The sequence below is a fragment of the Lasioglossum baleicum genome, chromosome 17 (assembly GCF_051020765.1).
Source record: "Lasioglossum baleicum chromosome 17, iyLasBale1, whole genome shotgun sequence".
Classification (NCBI taxonomy): domain Eukaryota; kingdom Metazoa; phylum Arthropoda; class Insecta; order Hymenoptera; family Halictidae; genus Lasioglossum; species Lasioglossum baleicum.
Genome location: NC_134945.1, coordinates 7422017 through 7444087, shown reverse-complemented (window position 1 = coordinate 7444087; position 22071 = coordinate 7422017). Strand labels below are relative to the sequence as shown.

General features: G+C 40.1%; 1 protein-coding gene and 1 long non-coding RNA gene across 31 annotated transcripts in view; one reads left to right on the top strand and one right to left on the bottom strand.

Moving 5' to 3' along the window:
• LOC143217573 (bromodomain adjacent to zinc finger domain protein 2B) overlaps window positions 1-13165 on the bottom strand; it is a 314941-nt gene extending 301776 nt beyond the window's left edge. For 25 of the 28 annotated variants that reach the window (XM_076441991.1, XM_076441998.1, XM_076441984.1 and 22 more), the window contains exon 1: window positions 11917-13164. The gene's annotated coding sequence lies outside the window, so the exon portion shown is untranslated. Of the gene's footprint in view, window positions 1-11916 lie in introns of all 28 variants that reach the window. The other 3 variants (XM_076442003.1, XM_076442005.1, XM_076442007.1) reach the window with 1 other exon arrangement.
• Window positions 13123-22071, top strand: LOC143217581 (uncharacterized). 3 transcript variants are annotated; one of them, XR_013010858.1, is made up of 4 exons: window positions 13123-16164; window positions 16245-16341; window positions 21243-21348; window positions 21442-22071. It is a non-coding gene; the product is annotated as an uncharacterized LOC143217581 (long non-coding RNA). The 3 variants fall into 3 exon arrangements; XR_013010857.1 differs by lacking the exons at window positions 13123-16164; window positions 16245-16341 and adding exons at window positions 18575-19570; window positions 19657-20070 and having other exon boundaries at window positions 21442-22070; XR_013010856.1 differs by lacking the exons at window positions 13123-16164; window positions 16245-16341; window positions 21243-21348; window positions 21442-22071 and adding exons at window positions 18557-19570; window positions 19657-19872; window positions 19950-21202.

Here is a 22071-nt window from a genome sequence, read left to right as displayed (position 1 = left end):
TTGAATCGGAATTAAATTCGGAATTATGAATCATTCTTCCGCGGCGATAGGGGCAGCATTCGTCCAGAAAGGGTTCGAATGATTCTTGAAGGTTTCGAAGGGGTTTAATACGTTCGCGGATGCAGCGAGGCCTGAAATTCGCGGCTAATCCATTAAAAACGAAGCGGCGATTCTGTTACTTTCAGTGTTGCCGGCAGCCTCGCAAATATTTCCGTCGTGCGCCATTTTTCCCGGCAACCGGTTAAACGAATTCCAATGATTGGATGTACCTGCGAGCTCTTAAGCCGTTTCGCGGTAAACGGGGGCTACTTATACCGGGCGAACAGGTGAATCGATTGTGGGCACACGGCGGGAGAGGGTCCGAGAACGAGCCTACGAAAACTTTCCTTCGAGTTATTGTTGCCCCTTCCACCTTTCGTTCCTTTTGTTCCTTCGGAACGAGACGGAAATCGAGATTCGCGAAGGTTTCATCCTCGAGGAAAACGCAATTAAAAGTCTGATGCACGTGCGGGCAGCCTGCCGTGCACCCAAAAGGTTAAATGGTCACACGGTCTTATTTTTTTACTAAATAAATCAGTTAATTATAGCTCCGTGTCAGTGGTAAATAGACTGCGCATCTTTATCAGTATATACCGCGTTATAACTAGTTGGGGCCCCTTGGGCAAAGTAGAATTTCGGGGCCCCCAACTAACAAGTCTGATCCGTCACGCTCCGAAGTGAAACGCTGTTCGGGTAAATTTTAAACTCTTCTAAGTTGATCCAGCATTTGTACCTTCACCAATTTATCCTTATCACTAGACTGTGGATTTAAACTGTGGATTTAATTTCGGTTTTTTAGGGTGAAATGAAACCCAATTTTCACAACACAAATATTGAAATTAAAATAAATAGAAATTGAGTTTTATTGCACCCTTGGAATACCGAAATTGTTTTCTTGCCAACCCAATGATTATTTACCCAATAACTGCATAAAGAGTCTATTTATTGAAGTGGAAACTTCTTTAGGTTGTCTCCGAGCCTGATCCGTCACGCTCCCAAGTGAAACGTTGTTCGGGTAAATTTTAAACTCTTATGAGCACAGCACTAGTATGTTTCTAGGGTTCATTTTGGATGGAGTCTTGTTCTCTTCGAATATGTCTCTCGGAACAATCGATAAAGTCACTTGAATCTCCTTCAGTTTCCCAAATTTTATTCCCCGTCTCAGAAACAGTCACCCAACAGTAGCAAACTCGAGTTCCTTCGAATCATGTCCTCCCTGCAGAGAACACTGTTTTGCTCTCCTTTCGCGGACGGGAATCATTGTCGGGGAGAGGGGGGGGGGGGGCAGGGCGCCAGGGCCGGCTAATAAAAATGTAGGACCGTAAAGTGCGAGGACAATTTTTCCGTTTTTTTTTTTTCGAGTTCGTCGCGTCGTTCGCGCCGGTTATCGACGTTCAGCATGACGAGAACGAAGCCGAGTCTCGCTTTATTTTCCCAGCGATGCACGTCGACGGCAGGGAATAAACTTTCGCGCCGATACCCTAAACCTTTTACCGCTCTCGACGAATTGCTCTCCTCGTTCTCTCCCCCTGACCCTATTTTATAGCGCGGGCTACTACCCCATTCAAAATCGACTAAACGCGGCTAACGAACGCTGGACCGCGATCGCGAATAAAATAGGAGAAAGGAAAGAAAAGGGGGCGGGGCGCTTTAGAATAGAGTTCGCCAATTTTTCTTAATTTTCACTTGTTCCGGGTACCTTCTACCTTTTCCGTTAACGTTCTTGATCCCTCGATGGGGATCGGTTGCTTCCGGGACACCTTGCAATTGATGCAAAACATTTTTATTTCACATAAACGTTCGCCGTTTGACCCTTGTCCGTCGCTCGGGTCAATTTGACACCTTTATTTGTAGGTCATGGAACTGCTTACCCTTGTTATTTCATCGATCTTTTACCACTAGACTGCGGATTTTACGCATTTGTGACAAAAATTGGCACGCAGTAGCGTGTTATAACTAGTTAGGGCCTTGGGCATAGTAGAATTTCGGGGCCGCTAACACCAACTTTATGAGAACAACGTAGAATTTGGATTTTGGATCTTGGTGACAGCCTCAAGAAGTTTTCACTTCAATAAATAGACCCTTTATGCAGTTTATTGGATTAATAATTATTGGGTTGGCAAGAAAACAATTTCGTCGAGTTGAAATTGAAGTCGAAATGGAAGAGTTGAAATTGAAGTTGAATTGGGAGCATTAAAATTGAGTGTTGAAATTAAAGTTGAAACGGAAAAATTGAAGTTGAAATGGAAAAATTGACGTTGAAATTGAAAAACTGAAATTGAATAGTTAAAATTAACTTGACGAGATATTTGTTTATCCTTTCTTTCACTTAATTTTCGTAGATCTATATCTATGTTCGACGCTGCCCGTCGCGGCGGGCCGCGTGTTGGCCAGGCCTGGTTTAGCGTCACGAAATCACAGTCAAGCTCGAAAATTCAGATGTCCCACGATCGTCAACAGTTCCCGACAAGTTCGAAGACATCCGGAGTCCAGTAGCAGGGTTAGCCGGCAAATTTTCTCAAATTAATCGCGTCCCGCGGATTATGTAGCCGAGCAGTTCGCCCCTGGGGAGCTGGAGCACCCTCCGGCTCGTAAAACTCGCATGTTCGAACGATAACTGTCGTCGAAGAAGATAAAGTGCGTCGCTAGCAGAGAAAGGTGATGCGGGACGGCTCTCGACGAAGATAGAAAGAGCGCGCGCGAGCGACAGAGAGAGACGGATGTTCGGGAATCGATCGTCTTACGAAATCGAGACGTGACTAATCACGGAAAAAGACGGTGGTCCGACGACGCGGTGCGCGTCGGTAACTTCGCAACGTCCTTTTCCGTCGACGATCCGAGGATAGATCTCCGAGCAAAAAAGAAACAACACCGGAGAGACGTCGTCGTGTGTAAACGTTCCGCCCGTTCCCCGCCGGTGAATCTCGTGACTAATCGGTGTAATCCGCGCCGCGGCCATTAGCATACATGAATAAAGAATCTATGAATCCTTTAAGTCAACTAACGCGCCGTGAATGAATACGTATTTATAACTTGGCTCGCGGAACCAGCCGAGCCGAGGAACTTCGAGCTCCGCTTCTTCTTCTTCTTCTTCTTCACTGGGACAAATTCGCGAACACAGTTTGCCAACATTTTCGTGGGCGTCGCGTCGCCTCGTGACGAAATCGAGCCGCCAATGCATCATCCGCTCGAGTTCTGCGATCCTCTATTACATATTGAAAAGGAATTCCGCGGAATGCGGCGTTATCGCCGCTGCAACGTTCCGAGCTGGGCTCGCGCTTGTCGGTAGAAAGCCACGGAAGAATCGAGAGCATGATCGAACGCGGTTCCGTAGGTATCCTTATCGGTGATATGGGTGTCCCGTGTGTGCCGAGGGGGGTGCGCGGAGGGTGGTCATGGGATCGGTCAAATGATAACGCAACGGAAGCACGTACACAACGATAGCCCCTCGCGAGCGAGCCCGCGCGTCCTTCTCCTGGCTTTCCAGTGAAATTGCCGGGGTCTACGGCGTAATCTCGACGCCGCACAGTGCGGCGTTCTTATGGTCGGAGTGGACAAAAGTCTGTTCTTGACGAATTCTTATAGGAAATTTCACGCTGATCACGAATTTACCGTATACTCGGGGTCCCTGAATAGAATTTAACAGTTTTTTCCTCAAAATACCGTTTTTTCTTAGTTTTTTTAGTGTTTTTGCGTGAAAAACGGTTAAATTCAATTCAGTGACCCTTAATACATGGTATATTCGTGATCAGCGTGAAATTTCCTGTAAGACCTCAAAGTATCTTTCTTTCGTTTGAGATCACACTGTATATTTGCAAGTGATGGAAACAGGGGTCAGTTAAGAAAAATTGCTCTTCAATGCATCATCTACAAAAATGAGGAAACATGACCAAAAATTAAATTGAATTTTATTCAAAATCGAATGTCAAATAATATTTTATAAACATTACAACAATGATAATGGACAGAATATATAGGTAACTTCACAATAATAAAGGTATGCCAATTTACATAATATAGGCCATACATAGAGACTATACCTATGAAGTAGAGATACACACATATATATATATATATATATATATTTATTGTATATATATAGATTTATATTTATAAAGAAATTACTATAATAAAAACTATAATAAAATATATACATAAAGAAAAAAAATATACCTATATACAATATATATACATAAAGTCACTAATAATGTCTGTAATAAATAAACATAAATAATAAATTTTTACTCTTGAAAAATAAAAAAAAACATTGCAATGCTTTTGACGTATATGGAGAAAGAAATTGCTATGAGTAAAAAATGGTTTAAAAATGGTTTTTAAAAAGTTTTTTATATATTTTATTTTCTACTGTCATTGTCATCCCGGAAGCAAGTAGGTATATAAAATTTCAGTAAGATTGGTCTATGCGAAGAGGCTTAAAATTCGATTACAAGATTTGACGCATAAGCGTGGTAAAAAATGGCACACAGCCGTTCAAAGCAGTTTGAAGCAAGAAATGTTTACATATTTGTGAAGTATAATAGTTGTGAAATCGAAATCCATCAAAACCCCAGGATGTTTTGACCTGGACTCGAGAAAAGCTAATTTGAAGATATTAACGTCTATAAAACTTGATTCTGACTTAGTGTTTTATTATTGCTATGAAACTATTTTAACGGTTAATGAAACAGGACAAATGGATATTCCTTACCTGCTTCGATACCTTCCATATTCAAAATTGAAAGAACGAACACAAAACAAAGTTATTGATTATAGGAAATCAGCAATTGATTGGGCCAGGTCTCGCGTGAATTCTTCGATGAGCTCTCTAACGAGCTCTCTGCCACTTATGCAAACGTGATTCCTGCCGTTTGTTGTGGAAATTTGAGATTCCCGGCATTTGTTTCATACACTAGAGACATATCTGAAGGGATTAGTAAAGCCGAATAAGGTATGGAAAATAGTTGCATTTTCGACTTTTGTCCACAAGCGGCCGCACTGTGCGCCGGTGCAGCTTACATCGATGACAAATAGATCGATAACATCCGAGAAACAGTTATAACGTAAAAGGCCATATTATGAGACAGATGCTAGAGAAGAACATGATATTTTCAATGATTTTAAATAGTTAAAAACATAAAATGCTGCGAATTTGTGCATTATTCCATTCTTTCGTGTTTTCTGAAGTACAAATAATTTTTATAATGTAATTATAACGTTAAAAAATAATTATATGATTGAAAAATAGGAGTAATGTCCATGTACGTATTATGAGACAGCTTGGATACACCATGTCCCTGGTGTCTCATACTGTATGTCCCTATTTATGGAACAGATAAAAAAATCTAAAAATCACTCTTTTTTCATATTTTAGTTTTTTATTCCTTTTTTAAATATATAATATAACAATGTATCTGAAATATTAAATAAACTGTAAAATAAAATAATAAGTATTTAAATAGATTTCTTGCTCGTTAAACCATTCTTTTAGATCTTGCCTTGTTACAGCAGCTCTACTCAAACTTAAGTGCTGTGCAGTTCTAATTGATATATTTTTATGGCGGTTTCTAAACCCTTCGTACCAGTGACGACCTGGACGGTTTTCAATAAACGGTGTTCCTCTCTTCATTGATTATATATATTATTTTTTATTCTCTTAATCTACTTCTTATTTGAATTGTTGTCTAATACAGTAGACTTCTTTTTGACCTTACAATTCACACTTTTCTTTATGGGATTTTTTCCAACTTCTTTCCTATCTCTCCTTTTTTTAGTTTCTCTAGTACCTGCCATACTTAATACTAAACTTAAATACTAAAAAACTGTACTTAGAACAACTTATTCTAATAAATAAATATAAATTTCAATCTACATTAAAAATATTGTATTTTACATTGACAATATTTTATAGGTTAGGTCTACAATTTTCAACTCAAAACTTTAATACGCTTATTTATACGTACGTTGGAAAGAAATAAAAGTCGAATCAGGTAATTAGTAATAGGAAAACGGTAAAAACTTACAATTAAAAACTATTTTCAAATAAATAACACAGTTACACAAACTTCAAATTGCTGTCTCATAAATCGGCACTAGGCGGGAATCAACAGGTCCATGGAACATGGGACAACCAAATTATTGTACCATAAATACGGACTTCTAAAAGGCTAGTGTACATAATATGAGACAGCTTTATAATTAATAAAATTGCGCCAGAATCCTAATCGTATTTATTTAATTACAATCTACGACTTTTCAGCTTTCGATTAAGTTATTTAACATCTTTTAAAATCATTGAAATTTGTAAATATGCTAAAAACAAAAAGCTAAGTGTATTCGTACTTCAGCTCAGAGTAAGCTAAGTAATTTTATACAAACTTGGAGAGGACACTTCAACTTCATTTTTTCATATTAAATACATTAAAACAACATTAATATTTGTACACATAGAAATTTGAAGGGTTATATTTTTATATAAATATAATTTTATTTAAATTGTGACATGCATATATTTATAATATAATCCCCTTTCATTTTTGTTTTTAATGTTTCATAAATGGGGACATTGTCTCATAATATGGCCTTTTACCTTACGCTCGCCGGATAGCCGGAGACCGGGTTTTCACGCAGCCGCGATGCTTTATTTCCGCGTTTTGATTCAACGATCCGGGATACACTCGAGCGTGACGCCGGCGAATCCGCTTCTTCCTCTTCGAAAAGTCGAGCGGAGCATCATCCCCCAACAGACGGGGGATGAAGCGTTTCCCCTATAAAATGGCTAGTGGACCCCCCTCTCTCTCTCCCCCTCGTTCCTTTGATTGTTTATTCCGGTCGAAAATGAAAAGGAAACGACAAAGATTGGAGATTATTCACGGTTGATAGCGCAGCGGCCAACCTTGGACCCGATTGGTTCGTGACAGGTCCGATGGGCTTGGTCCGATGGGCTTGAAGGTTTAAAATTGAAGATAAAATTGAAAAATTGAGATTGAAATTGGAATATCGAAGTTGAACTTGAAAAATTGAAGTTGAAATTGAGGAATTGATGTTGAAACTGAAAAATTGGAGTTGAAACTGACAAATTGAAGTTGAAACTGAAAAATTTAAGTTGAAACTGAAAAATCGAAGTTGAAATTGAAAAATTGATGTTGAAATTGAAAAATTCATATTGACAATGAAAAATAGAAGTTGAAATTGAAATTCAAGGTTTAAAATTGGAGATAAAATTGAAAGATCGAGATGGAACTTGAAAAATTGAAGTTGAAATTGAAAAATTGATATTCACAATGAAAAATAGAAGTTGAAAGTGAAGTTGAAATTGAAAAATTTAAGTTGAAATTGAAATTAAAGGTTTAAAATTGGAGATAAAATCGAAAAATTGAGGTTGAAATTAAAAAATTGTAGTTGAACTTAAAAATTGAAGTTGAAATTGGGAGATTGATGTTAAAACTGGAAAATTGAAGTGGAAATTTAAAACTAGAAGTTGAAATTGGAGTGTTGAAATTGAAGTTGAAATTGAAGAGTAGAAATTGAAAGTGAACTTGAAATTGAATTGTAGAAATAGAAATTGAAGCAAAAACACTAACTCGAACAAACAAAACCAAAGTGAACTTTGCTCGCGGATATGTCAGAAACTATGCGTCCCATCGAAAAACAGAATCGAATCAATCTTGCAGCAAATTTTGTCAGCCTGAATTTCGTATAGCATGGTCTTATCGTTAGGACGCATAGTTTCCGAGATATAAGCGGAAAACCGAAAAAGGGGACCTTCTACAGCTTTTCGTTGACTGGACTAATACTTAGTATACTCAGTATCACGACAGTTATAGAAGGGTTACACATATATCCAAACGTTGGGCAACACTGGCCTAGCAGATCAGAATCCTCGAAACAACGACGAGGACAGCGTTCCACTCCGACCAGAGGCTACGCCTGTGAGTGAATCGTCTCCGCCACTGTTAAATCTACCTGTCATCCGGCTCCCAAACCGTAAATCGCATATCCCAAATATCCGAAGAACCGCATATCAGCTGAAACCGGTCAAATACGTCAGTCTAGTCGATCAGAATCGTTGGAAGAACGTTCGAGAGAGTATTGGAACAGAGTCTTAGCGTCTCGGCCAGTTCGTTCGGCGTCTACGTCAATGGCAGGTCGCAGCGTCGACGCTATTAGAACGCGTTCCGCGTTTTCGCGGACGCGCATTCGCCGTGAAAGATCATCTGCGCTACCCGATGCTCCTCGAGCCGTCTCTGAAGTCATCGAATGAAACGGTCGAAAAGACTTCTGCCAACTACGAACTCGGTCGCGCATCGCAGCCGCCTCTCTCTCTCTCTCTCTCTCTCTCTCTTGCTCCAGTCTACCGTAGTCGACAGAGCAACGAAGCAAAACCTCTCTCTCTTTCCCTCTGTTTCTCTGTTGCTCTCTCTGGTAGGAACTCTCGCGAAAGAGCGCGCATCTCGGCGCGCCGCGGCGTCGATTTAGGTCGTTAACGGTAAAACGGCGGCGTTTGCGCCCGCGAAACCAAACGAAGACCCGTTACGACGGCTCTCGATTTTGCTGACGTGCGCCCCGCGCGACCGCCGCGTAATTGCACCTGCACGAAAATTGCGTCACCGTCGAACGTTCTTGAGCGTTGCACGGTTTCAAACACGATCACCGGCCGCCCGGAAGACCCGCGCGTTTCCCTGCCACCGCCATTTACGCTCGACGAGAGAGAGCCCGAGCCGCACACGGTGACATCGTAAAAACCGAGCTTATAGTCGGCGCTCGACCACGCCGGAACACGTCAATAATTTTCGGGCATCCCGGAATAAGCGTGTCTCCCACCCTGTTTTCCTTCCGACGAGACTTTTGCCGGTGTCTGTTCTCTCGGGGACAGTTTTCACGCTTTGTGCAATGTTCGTTGTCCAACGGTGATCATTTTTGGGGGCGATAAATGGGGAATTTTTAGTGGATTGTTCAAGAATTACAGAAAGTTCAATTGCGAACCCACGGGATCGGTTCCTGATAGTTATTAATTCGCGACCTTTTGTTTCGTAATTCTTTTATAACCTCATCCAGTGAGCATTCCTTTTGAACGGTATATTATTCGGAAGCTATTAATTTTGCAATTAATTTTATATCAAATACTCGTGCTTAAAAATGACTTTTTTTGAGAAAATGTGGAGGTCGCAAATTTAGTTGCCAACCTAATATATGAGCAGTTTATTTTGAAAGTGGCCCAAGTCCATTTTCGAGAAAAATTAAGCTAGCAATTTTAATATTCACATTTCTACGTTGTCTTTCCATTCTGAAGCAAATTGTAACTAACATATTGTAGGATTTAAATCGTAAATTGAATAATACGTTCGTAAACTCGAAATGTTTTAATACGAAATTTGAATTATAACAAATACAACTAATTAAATTATCCCGTCTGAATCTCCGTCTGAGATCAAACACGTCTTTTCGTTTTCGTACGTCGAACCGGTATGACAAAGAAATCGCATATTACAAATATGAATAACGAAATCGATAAACATAATAACAGATATCGAATCGTCGCGTCGTTACAGTTACTAACGTCGTGACATTCAACGGAATTCTCGCCGCTCAGAGATGGCATCTCCCTATAATATTTAAAATCAGAACGATTTTGTAAAAAGGAAATTAGCTGGTTAATAGAATACAAATATTTATTTTGAAAGTGGCCCAAGTCCATTTTCGAGAAAAATCAAGCTAGCAATTTTAATATTTACATTTCTAGGTTATCTTTTCATCTTGAAGCAAATTGCAATATATTTAAAATCACAAAGATTTGTAAAAAGGAAATTAGCTGGTTAATAGAATGATACAAATTTTTATTTTGAAAGTAGCCCACGTCCATTTTCGAGAAAAATCAAGCTAGCAATTTTAATATTTACATTTCTAGGTTATCTTTTCATTATGAAGAAAATTGTAACTAATATATATAAAATCAGGAAGATTTTGTGAAAAGGAAACTAGCTGATTAATAGAACGATACGAATGTTTGTTTTGAAAATGGCCCGAGTCCATTTTCGAGAAAAATTAGAGAAGATTAAATATTTTATGTAATTTGGATTATTCGACAGCATAATTTTCACCATTCAGAAGCATACAGCTGTGCACGTAGCGATTTTCATAAATCTGCGACAGGTACACACACATGCTGCCGAATAATTCAAATTACTCCCCGCACAAAAATCTAGCTAACCTAAAATTTTGTATCTAGCGCTTTCAACTACTGAAATTGCACCCTCGCAATGCTCAAACGAGTCCACCCACTCGAATAAAATATTCCCGGCCGAATCGCGTCTCGAAACGTTTGAAAATCTGTCATTTTCGCGCGTCACGATTCTTTCGATGGAATCATCGCACAGTGTGCCGGATGGCCTTTTTAGCTGGACAAAATTCTAAATCGCCTATTTTTCTATATTTATCAATGTTTACAGTCGTATAAAATATGAATAATTATTAACTTTTCACAACATTTGGTTGGTTTTTGTTAATTAAACAATATATTTTAAGTGATTCATAATTAAATATAATATACAACGAAGTTATAGTAATGGATCTATGTAACATAGAATGATTTAACAACTGGTAGATATTATCAAAGAGAAGACGTCATTTTTAATTATGGACAAAAAGAATGTTAATATAATTTACTAATTTACTTTTTGGAGATTCAGACATACGGGAAAGAATTATTCTTTGGTTTAGTATAAGGTTTCAATCTATAAATAATCTGCTGCATATTATTGTTTATTATTTTAATATAATAAAAAATTAAAAATATAATAACATATAAATATAAATAAAACAACGGAAATAACAGAGATCAAAATGAAAGTATTAAATAGGAGCGTTCGGTTGCCAGAAACTAATAACTTATAAACTAATAACTTATAAACAAATGTAAATTAATCTAAAAATTTGAAAAAAAGTTATCACGTATAAAGTGATAACGTAACTAATGAGACACTAACAACAAACACAGTAATAATAACAATAACAATAAAAAACAACAATAAAAATAACGAAATTGAAAGATATATCGAAAACGCAAGGGAGATGTAGACTGCACGCTGATCGCTCGAGACTGAAGAAACGAATTTCCATAGGAAGAAAGTTCTGTGATTTTTGATTCTGTGATTGGCCCGGGCTGTGATTGTCACGAGCGTGAACGTAAAACGGCGTAACTTCATTGTAAAAATTGGTATACTATAGCAACGTATAGCAATTTTATTTTGGTACTACAATAAACTAGAGAATCTCTATACTTTACAATAATGTAAAAAATCATCGCGTGGAGCGACGTGGAGCATATTCATTGACGAAGAGGAGTAACATGGGCGTTTCTGTGGAAAAATAAGTACCGTCTTTGACACTTAGTTTACAAAAATAGAGGAATGTTATCGATAATTTGGAATTACTAAAGTGAAAATACATGTTTTGAGATGCTATATCCATCATACATAGGAAATTTAAATACTCCTTCGTACGTTTTAACATATTTCTAGCGCGTATGACAATGTGCCCATTCATTTATAGGTTAGGCGTCCGCCTTTCAGGTGAAGTTTACACGCTCTGTAAACATACAACAAAAGAATTTCACTTTCTAATATTCAACGGTTTTAATACATGGTTATTTTAGATAATATTGGCACAGTTAGTTTTTGTTTATTTGAAAGTTAATTTTGCCCAGCTAAAAAGGCCATCCGGCACACTGTGCGTCGGTTCGTCCGGGTTCTGTATCGCGACAGGACAATGGATCTAGGGGCCAGGTATCCAGCCTAACCTGACGTAACGTTGTAACGCGAACACTACCGTTACTCGAGAGATATCCTCAATAACAGAAAAAAAATCGAAACACAGGCTTACCTAAAAACTGCTGGGCTCCTGGTGCGTGTCCACGCCTGGCGCTTATCTTGCTTGCACTTTTTCAGATCGTACTCGGTTAACAAGATAAACACAATACTCAAGTATACGTATACATACACATACACGTATATATATATACATATACAATATAATATATCTCCCGGGACGAGTGTGTCGCGCGCGAACAACAAAAGAAAAAAAGAAAAAAATGAACGAGGCACTAACTCGCGACTTGTGTGTATACGTCGTCGTCGATCTCACCTATATCGGTTTACGATCGAGCGACTTCTTTATCCAGCGAAGCACAACCGTGTCACAATATATATCTCGGACCTCAAGGATCCTTCTTGTTCGCGCACTTCGTAAACGAGGAAACTGTGTACAGCATTCGTGATGCACAACCGAGAGAGAGAGAGAGCAACTTTTCACCAACAAAAAAAAATAAGAAGAGACGGTAACGAACAGGATGTTCTCCGCAAAACGCACGATTTTTCGCGAGAGACGTCTAGATCACCGGATCGAGTCTCGCGTCGTCTTCGATGTCGTCGCACAGCTCCGTTCGGGCAGAGGTATCATTCCACGTCTGTCTTCGCGGGCAACACAAGGCCGATGGAGACCTTCGGAGAGCACTTTTGCGAGACGGGGACGAGAGAGCGAAAAAAGAAAAAACCGAGCGAGAGAGAACAGGTATAAGAAAACCGCGCGAGACGACGACGACGACGTTGAGAGAGGAATCGGGCCTCTCGAACGCGACGAGAGAGACTGGCTCTCTCTCTCACTGGTTTCCTGTGCCCCCGGCACGACACGTCGCGGTGGCGTCCCGAGGAACGAGAAGCCCGGATCACACAAAGGACAATCTTCGCCCTCCCCTCTTCTTTCTCTCTCCTTGTTCCCACTGTTTTCGGTGGTACGCGCGCACTGCTCTTCTCCACAAGTATAAACTCCGCGCGCGAACGATGTTCCCGACGCTGTTTTCCTTCTCTCTCTCTCTTTCGAATTCTCTCTGTCAGTGCCGATATATTTGTTGTTTCACTCGGAGAGTTTTCTCTATCCGCAGGATTCTCCCAGGCGATCTCGCGCACGTACTCGATTATGGCTCGCACCGAGCCGGTTCTCGTCGAGTGTTCAGTTTTCTCCGAGGGGTTTTTCACGTTGTCCGCCCAGAACGGGTGTCGCGATCGCGTCTATACACGTCCGTACGTCGCGGGCGCCGATGGCGGAATGAACCGGTGGCGCCGCGAGACCCGACACAGGCGCCCTCGCGAACTAACGCGCCTTTCCGGGAACCCACACGCGCGCGACACTCCCACGAACACAGCGAACGCGACGTTCCCTAGGTAATGGTGTTCGTGGATCCGTGCACGTTCGTGTGGACCTCTCTGTGTGTGCAGCAGCGGTCTCGCTCGCTCTCCCTAGCCGATGCCAGAAATACGCCGCGCACGAATACACGGAAAATGAGTAGGGTCGTACGACAGCTACACTCCGCCGAATCTATAATGGATATTCGCACCGACGGACCACCTGGCCCGCCTCCCCTTACTACACTGCCATGTAACGGGTGTCCGAACAGATACAACGGGAATTTCGGACGCGAGATCGAGAGAGAGCTTCTTCGGGAACGCGTGGACAAGCGTTGCCTGTGCATTCTCTTTCGGTTTTACAACGATTTATGATAACGATACCGTGCGAAATTGTCGAATATGATCTATCTCGGTGATCGTGGTCGCTGATTAACCTCATTCAAGCTGTGACTGTTTGATCTAGAGAGAATTTACACACTGTCATTCTAATATTCAGATGTTCTCGGCGCAACGGTTCGATCAGTTTATAGGAAAAAAGCAAAATTTGCACGTCAGTTTGGAACTTTCAACGTTTCGATCTTAATTCAGATCATTTTCAAGAAACTACAATTTGTGATATCGGCGCACTGGTTCGATCAATTGTACAAATATAGCAAGTTTGCAAAATTTACATGAAATTTAGTTTAAATACCAACGTTTCGGTCTAAATCCAGACCATTTTCAAGAGAAATATAAATTTCCGTTTTGCGTCTGTAAGAATAATGTAATTTGTATTGTTAACTGATACTATTTTCTCAAGAAAAACTGTTTAAATTTGTAAAAACTTACATGCTTATAACAAGTGTTAAATGAATTTATTTGAGGTTATGTAATAACGTGTTGCTTCCATGTTTGTGACATGTGGACTAAGTAAACCGTGAAGGTTTGAAATGAAGCGAATCAAGGAAAACAATGGATCATGGTATTTTCAAGAAAGTAGAAAAACTGCGTCTGAAAAATATATTTTCACAATGTAAAAACCAGAAACTTCTTAAAATATCTGCGTAACCAGAATGTAAAAATGTATAATGTATAATGCACCGTGGTTGGCACTCTCAAATATAAATGGCGTGCCAAATAACTAATCATGGTTTATGACAGTGATCGTGGTCGTGATTTTAACCTCACTGACGCCGTGATCGTGATGTTTTAATCTACAATGAATTTACTCACTGTCATCCTAATTTTTCATCTCGATTGACTTAGTTCTTTCTTTAAATATATCAATTAGCTTGCATGCCAACCAAAAAGGAGTTTGTGCATACCTTTTGTAGTTTTATAAAATTGTATACGGAGTGTTAGCACTCTCAAATAGAGATGGCGTGCCAAATCACTAAATAAACATGATTTATGACAATTTATGACAGTGATCGCAGAATAACTGATCGGGGTCGTGATTTTAATCGTATTCACGAGGTGATCGTGATGATTTAATCTGGGATAAGTTTACCCACTGTCGTCCTAATTTTTCATCTCGATTAAATTAGTACTTTCTTTAAATATATCAATTAGCTTGCATTTCTTTCAGTTGCATTTCTCTCTTTAACTAAATCAATTAGCAGGCATGGGAACCAAAAAGATATTTGTGTATTTATTGTTAGTTGTTGTAGTTTTGTAAGTGTTGTAATTTTATCAAGTTGTATACTGTTGGCACTCTCAAATATAAATGGCGTGCCACATAACTAATCATGGTTTATGACAGTGATCGTGGTCGTGATTTTAACCTCACTGACGCCGTGATCGTGATGTTTTAATCTACAATGAATTTACTCACTGTCATCCTCATTTTTCAACTCGATTGACTTAGTTCTTTCTTTAAATACATCAATTAGCTTGCATGGCAATCAAAAAGGAATATGTGCATATATCTTGTAGTTTCATCAAGTCGTATATTTGTCAAGTTTTATACTGAGTGTGAGCATTCTCAAATAGAAATGGCGCGTCAAATCATGGTCGTGATTTTTTAATCTATTAGATGATTGCAAAAGTTCGTTCTCTGTTTGAAAATAAAATACCGAGCGGATATATTTGAAAATAACAATTGTGTTAATTAATTACGTAGTCACCACTATTTTCTACAATTGTCTTCGAACATTTTACAACCTGATTTCCTTTTTCTTACAAGTTACATATTTATGTTCAAAAAATGTCACAAGGTAAACTGTGTACGAACTTTTGAAATCATCCAATAGAATGATTTCACTCAATGTTATCCTAATTTTGCATCTTTTGTAGTTTTATCAAGTTTTATACTGAGTTTTTCACTCTTAAATAGTGATGCCTTGCAAAATCATCAAACCTGGTTCGTCACAGTGATCGCTGAATCACGACCACCGTCGTGATTTTAACCTTATAGACGCCATGATCGTGATGTTTTAATCTAATCTGTTTTAATCTTTTATCAAGTTGTATACCGAGTGCTGTCACTCTTAAATAGTGATGGCTATGCAAAATAAAAATTTTGTTTCTGAATTGCAACAAACTGAAGTGAAATGGAAATATATTATCTTCTTAATTTCTTAATAGGTTAAATAGGTTTAATAGCGCTTAAAGACAATGTAACAGTATTATTAAATTCTTCTAATGTTTCTACTGTTTTAAATTACACCTACTCAGTTTTATTTCTTCATAGCTTTCTAGTGATGGCGAGCCAAATCATTAAACGTGATTTATGACAGTAATCGCAGAATCACGTCGTGATCGTGTGTTTTTTACATCGATTAGCTTGCATAAAAATATCTTCACTTAACATAAATTTTCTTAATTTAATGATAAAAATAAGAAATATTAATTTTTCTTTTCCGATTCATGGATAGCGTCAAAAGATGAAGCGTTCTTCTGGATACTGCCAGAAGAGATGGGAGAAAGTATTGGCCAGCGATGGACAATACTTTGAATAAAACATAAGGTACCGTTCCTTCGCAATAAATGCCCAATTTAAGATGAAAAACGACGGAGACTTATTTGTACTACCAATACATTTTCCAGGTCTGCATCAAAAGCGCACACGAAGTTCAATCTAGCAGGAGGAAAACTGAAGCCTTTCACATCGTCCGACTTCAGAAACGTGAACTACACACCACAGGTACAAAGCGTTTAATTAAACATTGTAGTTAATCTTTCGAACCGGTTGATAGTCCCGGAAAAATGCCGAGCTGCATTCAACTCATGCAAACAACCCGAACTAGTTGAGACACAATCTTACAGTTCATACTCGAACAGCATTATCCCCATAAAAAGCAACCTATTAGTCCAGTCAATGAATGCTCATAAGGGGGGCGTAGAGGGAAATGGAAGGAACACAATTTTTGACTTTGGGACTTTGTTTGGACTAGTTACGAGGTAAACATACTAAAAGTCCCTACTCCTGGGAGGGGGCACGTAGAAAGTCCCCTTTTTCGGTTTACCGCTTATATCTCGGAAACTATATGTCCTAGCCATAAGACCATTCTATACAAAATTAAAGCTGACAAAATTTGCCATAAGATTAACTCTATTCAGTTTTTCGCTATGTCGCATGGTTTCCGAGATATCCGCGCTCAAAGTTCATTATTTTTATTATTTGGCTAGCTAACTCTTCAGCACAATTAGTGAACTTTGAGCGCGGATATCTCGGTAACTATGCGAGATAGCGAAAAACTGAATTGAATCAATCTTGTGGCACATTTTGTCAGCTTTCATTTTGTATGGAATGGTCTTATTGCTAGGACGCATAGTTTCCGAGATATCCGCGCTCAAAGTTGACTAATTGTGAAAAAGAAATTTTTGGCTTACTTTACTAGCTTCAGCACAATTAGTGAACTTTGAGCGCGGATATCTCGGTAACTATGCGAGATATCGAAAAACTGAATGGTATCAATCTTATAGCACATTTTGTCAGCTTTAATTTTGTATGGAATGGTCTTATCTCTAGCACGCATAGTTTCCGAGATATACGCGGAAAACTGAAAAAGGGGACCTTCTACGTGTCCAAACAAAGTCCCAAAGTTAAAAATTGTGTTCCTTCCATTTCCCTCCTACAATTTGTCGTTAACTGAACTATAATATAAACATCAAATTGATCGAATGCATAAGCAATGTTAATCGCATCGTTTTCTCTCCCCCTATAGCCACGGCTCCTTGTTTATCAGTTAAGAAAGAACATCCAGCAATTTGTTACGATGTCGCTTTCTACAACGCGGTGGAAGGAAAAGCGAATTATCTTCGAAATCTGCATTTCTCGGGAAGCCGCGTCGGGCATACATTAAAAGTTACGTTACTGCCGATTTCGCTTTCGCTCTAGCGTACGAACGCCAGAAGAAGAATCGAAGCTACATGTAACGGGTGTCACAATCGTTCTCCTTTCTTCTTCAATCTATCTGGCGCTCGCTTATACAACACCTACACACAATTATTAAATCAGCCTCGCTCGTTCGTTAAACGATCGAAATTAGCGCGCCGTAGAGTGAAACTTTTTAATTAGCAATAATCGCGCTCCGATAGAAATTCGTCGGCGTACAACTCCGATATGATTGATACGGCTTGCTCGTTACCTTCGTGTCGTAATCGTAATAAAACCTTCGCTGTCCTCGAACCCCGCTCCTGATAACTGCGTTAATTGGCCTCCGAACCACCTCTGTTGTTTCAACGCTCTGCGCCACCTCTGTCTCGGTGTTCTGGTCCGAATTTTCAGTCCCCGAACTCTAATTTAAGACGGCGAGTTCACGAAATTAGTAGTTGACGTCGCCATTCATTTTTCTATGTAATTTTTCCTGGGTGATTTTAGACTGGACTTAAAGCAAAGCATCAGGATGATTTTCGACTGGACCTAAATCGATACAAATCTATATGTCCTCCTGCGCTGTTGCATCTTCTTGTAAAATTAAGGAATTATGCGTTAAATGAACACGAATAGCAAAGCAACGAACAAAATTATGGACTGGAGAGCTAAATGCAAGAGTTACATGAAGAAACATGCAAGTTGGTTGGACATTATTTAACAATGATGAGTTTTTTGCAACCTTAGTGGCATCGTTGAGGACTAGTCACGGATTTCCCTGATTAACAATGTTTTTCCGGATGATTTTCGACTGGATACAATTCGATTGATACAATTCTATACGTCTTACTCCGCTGTTACTTCTTCTAACATTAAACAATTATGTGTTAAATGAACAGAAACAGAAGAGCAACGAACAAAATTATGGCCTAGAGAGCTAAATGCAAGAGTTACATGAACAAACATGCAAGTTGGTTGGACATTATTTGACAATAATGAGTTTCTTGCAAGCTCAGTGGCATCGTCGAGGAGCATTCGCGGATTCCCTGATTAGCGATATTCTCCAGGACGATTTTCCACATCGTGCAGGACGCAGTGTGTGCTATGCACTTTTCTCGCGTCCGTTATCGCGCCGTGCGATTAGCCCCGTTGCGTCATAACGCGCGCTTCCTTATTTACATCTGCGGACGGATGTCTCTGCAGGAAAACGAAGAAAAACCGACGCGTGCAGCAGCGAATCCGACCGTGGCTGTCGTTCGATGTAATCTTGGAAATAGAGGGGCTTCGAGGAAACTCATTACAACGGCTCGCACTTTGTCGTCGTCGTTGTCGTAGTCGACGTCGGGAGTCGTTCGCGTTGGGCCGCGCCGCGCCGACTCGAAACCATTGGCGGACGCGCTCGTTTCTTATCCGAAGGGAAGAGGAGCGCCGTTCCTTTCGGCCTCGGTGTTGCCAATATCCGTGAAAACGCGACATCGGAATGCCTGCGTCGATGGTAGCGCCGCGACGCTGTAGCGCATCCACATCCACACCGTTGCTACAGACGACGCCCGTGTGACCGGAGAAACTTTATTCGCCGATGATAACAACATTTCAGGATCAAGATAAACGCGGGGCCACCGCCCCGGTTTATTTCTACCAACGAAAGCGGAAAGCGGCCGCGATTGCCCATTAATTATCAATAATCTACTTACAAATGATCTTCCGCTCTTGCTCTCTCTCTCCCCTGCCCACTCCTCCGCCGATTCGTTACGCTGTTAATTATCGGTATCAATTGCGTCGTTGACCCTTTGAACGCGCAACACGTTCTCCTGCTTACTTTCTGTTTTTGGGTGGATCGAAGGTGGAGTGGCAGAGGGATAAAATCAATTGCAAAATTTGTACCGAACAAACAGACAGACAGACAAGAAAGCGAGCTAATAAAAACGTGGTAAAAATACTGTGGAGTGGCAGAGGAACTTGAAGGGAGAGCTTGACAAAACTACGGTCTTAGAAGGTGTAAATCAGTTGTGTAGGGTGAATCGCCTATTTAATGACAAACATCGGAACAGTGAAAGTACGTAAGCTTCGAGTAATCTTGCTTAGAGCATTTTAGGGCAGCGGAACAGCCCACTGACCCTGTGCCACCTCTCAATTCCACAGTTTAATCTGTCCTCTGATGTCAAATTGGCGTAGAAAGTCGATACGATGGAAACACAATTGAATGAGTGTCCAGTAAAAGGGCACGTGTTGGGACTTGATGTCCTCAAAAACGTTTCTCAGCCGAGGAATGCTGTAGCCGCGACCTGGGAGCAGCGTCTGGACTATACCACAGTCGCTTCTAACCCTTTCGCATGCCGAAGATCCTAATAAAATTCGGTTCGTTCGAAAATACTATCCCTCTAGCTTGAACAACCTCGAAGATCTGTTCAACCTGATAAATCTGATCCCCATAGTTCGAGGGTTGTTAGCGCCGTTCGCGAACGACGACCGCAGAAAGAAGATCCGCGCGTCGACTCTTTGTGCAAGAACCACGTCGTTCCAGGGTTTCATCGGGCATCCGTGGATGTCAGATCGGTATGTGTTCCTCGTTGGAGGATTATGGTAGCGTAGCGCGCGGTGCGCCAGCTATTACCAGGCATTATCTCGCAGGTGTCCGGCGTAGACGGCGAGAGCGGAGGACAGAAAATCACGTAGGGATTCAGGAGAGAGGAAAGGAGAGGAGAGCGCGTTCGTTAGGCTTTCACGAGTTAAGCTAGATAGCCACGGGCGTTGCGTACGATCTCCGGCGCGTATCGCATCCATTCGGACGGCGGCGACGTGCCTTTTTTCCCTTCTTCCCCCTTCGTCCGCTGTCCGGAGCCTCCTCTCGCCCGCCCTCCCCCTCTCAAACATCCCTTCCACCGTCTTTCGATCCAGGAATCCCCGCTCGGCCCCTTTCACCCTCGCAACGTGTCTCTCTGCTGAAGCTGCTGCTTCTGCTGCTGCTGCTGCTGCTGCTGCTGGCTCCGTCGTTCCCCTTCAGCCCCTGTCCCCCTTCTCGCCGCCCGTTCCTTTTCTTCTTTCTTTACGCGTCGTGGTTCGCGAGGTACGCGACCGAACCGACGGACGATTCCTCTCTTCCTCCGGACGGGAAACGACTGTCCTCTCCGATGCGATGGCTTCGAGCTGCCGCACGGTCCTACAAAATCCTCAAACCGTGGCTGTAATACGCTTACTATTGTAGAGGGCTTTTATAAAAGCAATCTATTGCTTTCTCTTCGATTTACATATGTTGATACATTTACATACAGAGAAGTACTAACATTCTTATGTCTAAAATGTGTTATCCCCATTACCCTTGGTTACAACCATGAACTATAAACTACTACACTATGGAAACGCTATATTGTTCAAAATGTACGCGGCAGTATGGAAATTTGATACAGTTTTCGCGAATTAATGTTACAAGACGATATAACAGCGCAGGAGGATGTGTGGAATTGTATCGATTTAAGTCCAGCCGAAAATCATCCTGAAAAACATTGTTAATCAGGGAAATCCGTGACCAGTCCTCAACGATGCCACTGAGGTTGCAAGAAACTCATTATTGTCAAATAATGTCCAACCAACTTGCATGTTTGTTCATGTAACTCTTGCAATTAGCTCTCCAGTCCATAATTTTGTTCGTTGCTCTACCGTTCGTGTTCATTTAACACAAGTTTGATTTCATCACTTGATATTTATGTACCTTTTGTATATTTGTTTAGAACGTGCAATTGAGGATACTCAATATGATATAATTATGCCGTCAACTTCTGCATCGGATACATCTAAAGTAGATAGAGACATCTCCCATCTCTGGATGCAGTGACTGTAAGAAATATTTCATTCTATTTAATATAATATATCTAATAATTTTCTACAAAATTGATATTTCTTATGCATTATATTTTTAATGCTTTTTAGTTGTGGATCAGTCTACAAGTATGTCACCGAAGAAAGAGGAAAACTCTTTGGAAAAAGGATACCTTCAAAAACAACTGCAAGACAGAAGAAATTTTATATAAGAAAGATAAAAGATCTGCAGCAAAGTCTTCGACGAAAGAAATCAAAAATTTGCTCTTTGAAGGGAATCCTGGACTCATTGAGGGACAAGCATATGTTAGCGACTGAAGAATTGCAGATGTTAGAAGTAGCGGACAAAAGTTTAAGACCGCTCTAAAGAAGACGATAACTTTTTTAATATTGTACTATACGATTTGAACTTTTTTGGGAAGCTAGAGCAATTAGTTTACTAAAGGATGTGAAAAGAAATTTTGGAAGACTTTGAAAGACAGTTATGGAAGAATATAGGGGTACAAGTGTCAACAAACAGTTTAATAAGAACTAACAATAAGAACATTCGCTTTGACATTACATTATAGACATAATGTAATATATTAAATAATAAAATTGACAAAACCCAATTTTGTTACGAAAATTATTAATAATACATCCTAATCCCTTTTATGCAATAGATATTAACAATTGTACAATTTAATATTTAAGTAATTGGATTAGCATTTTATGACATTTTTGATATTTCATTATAAAACT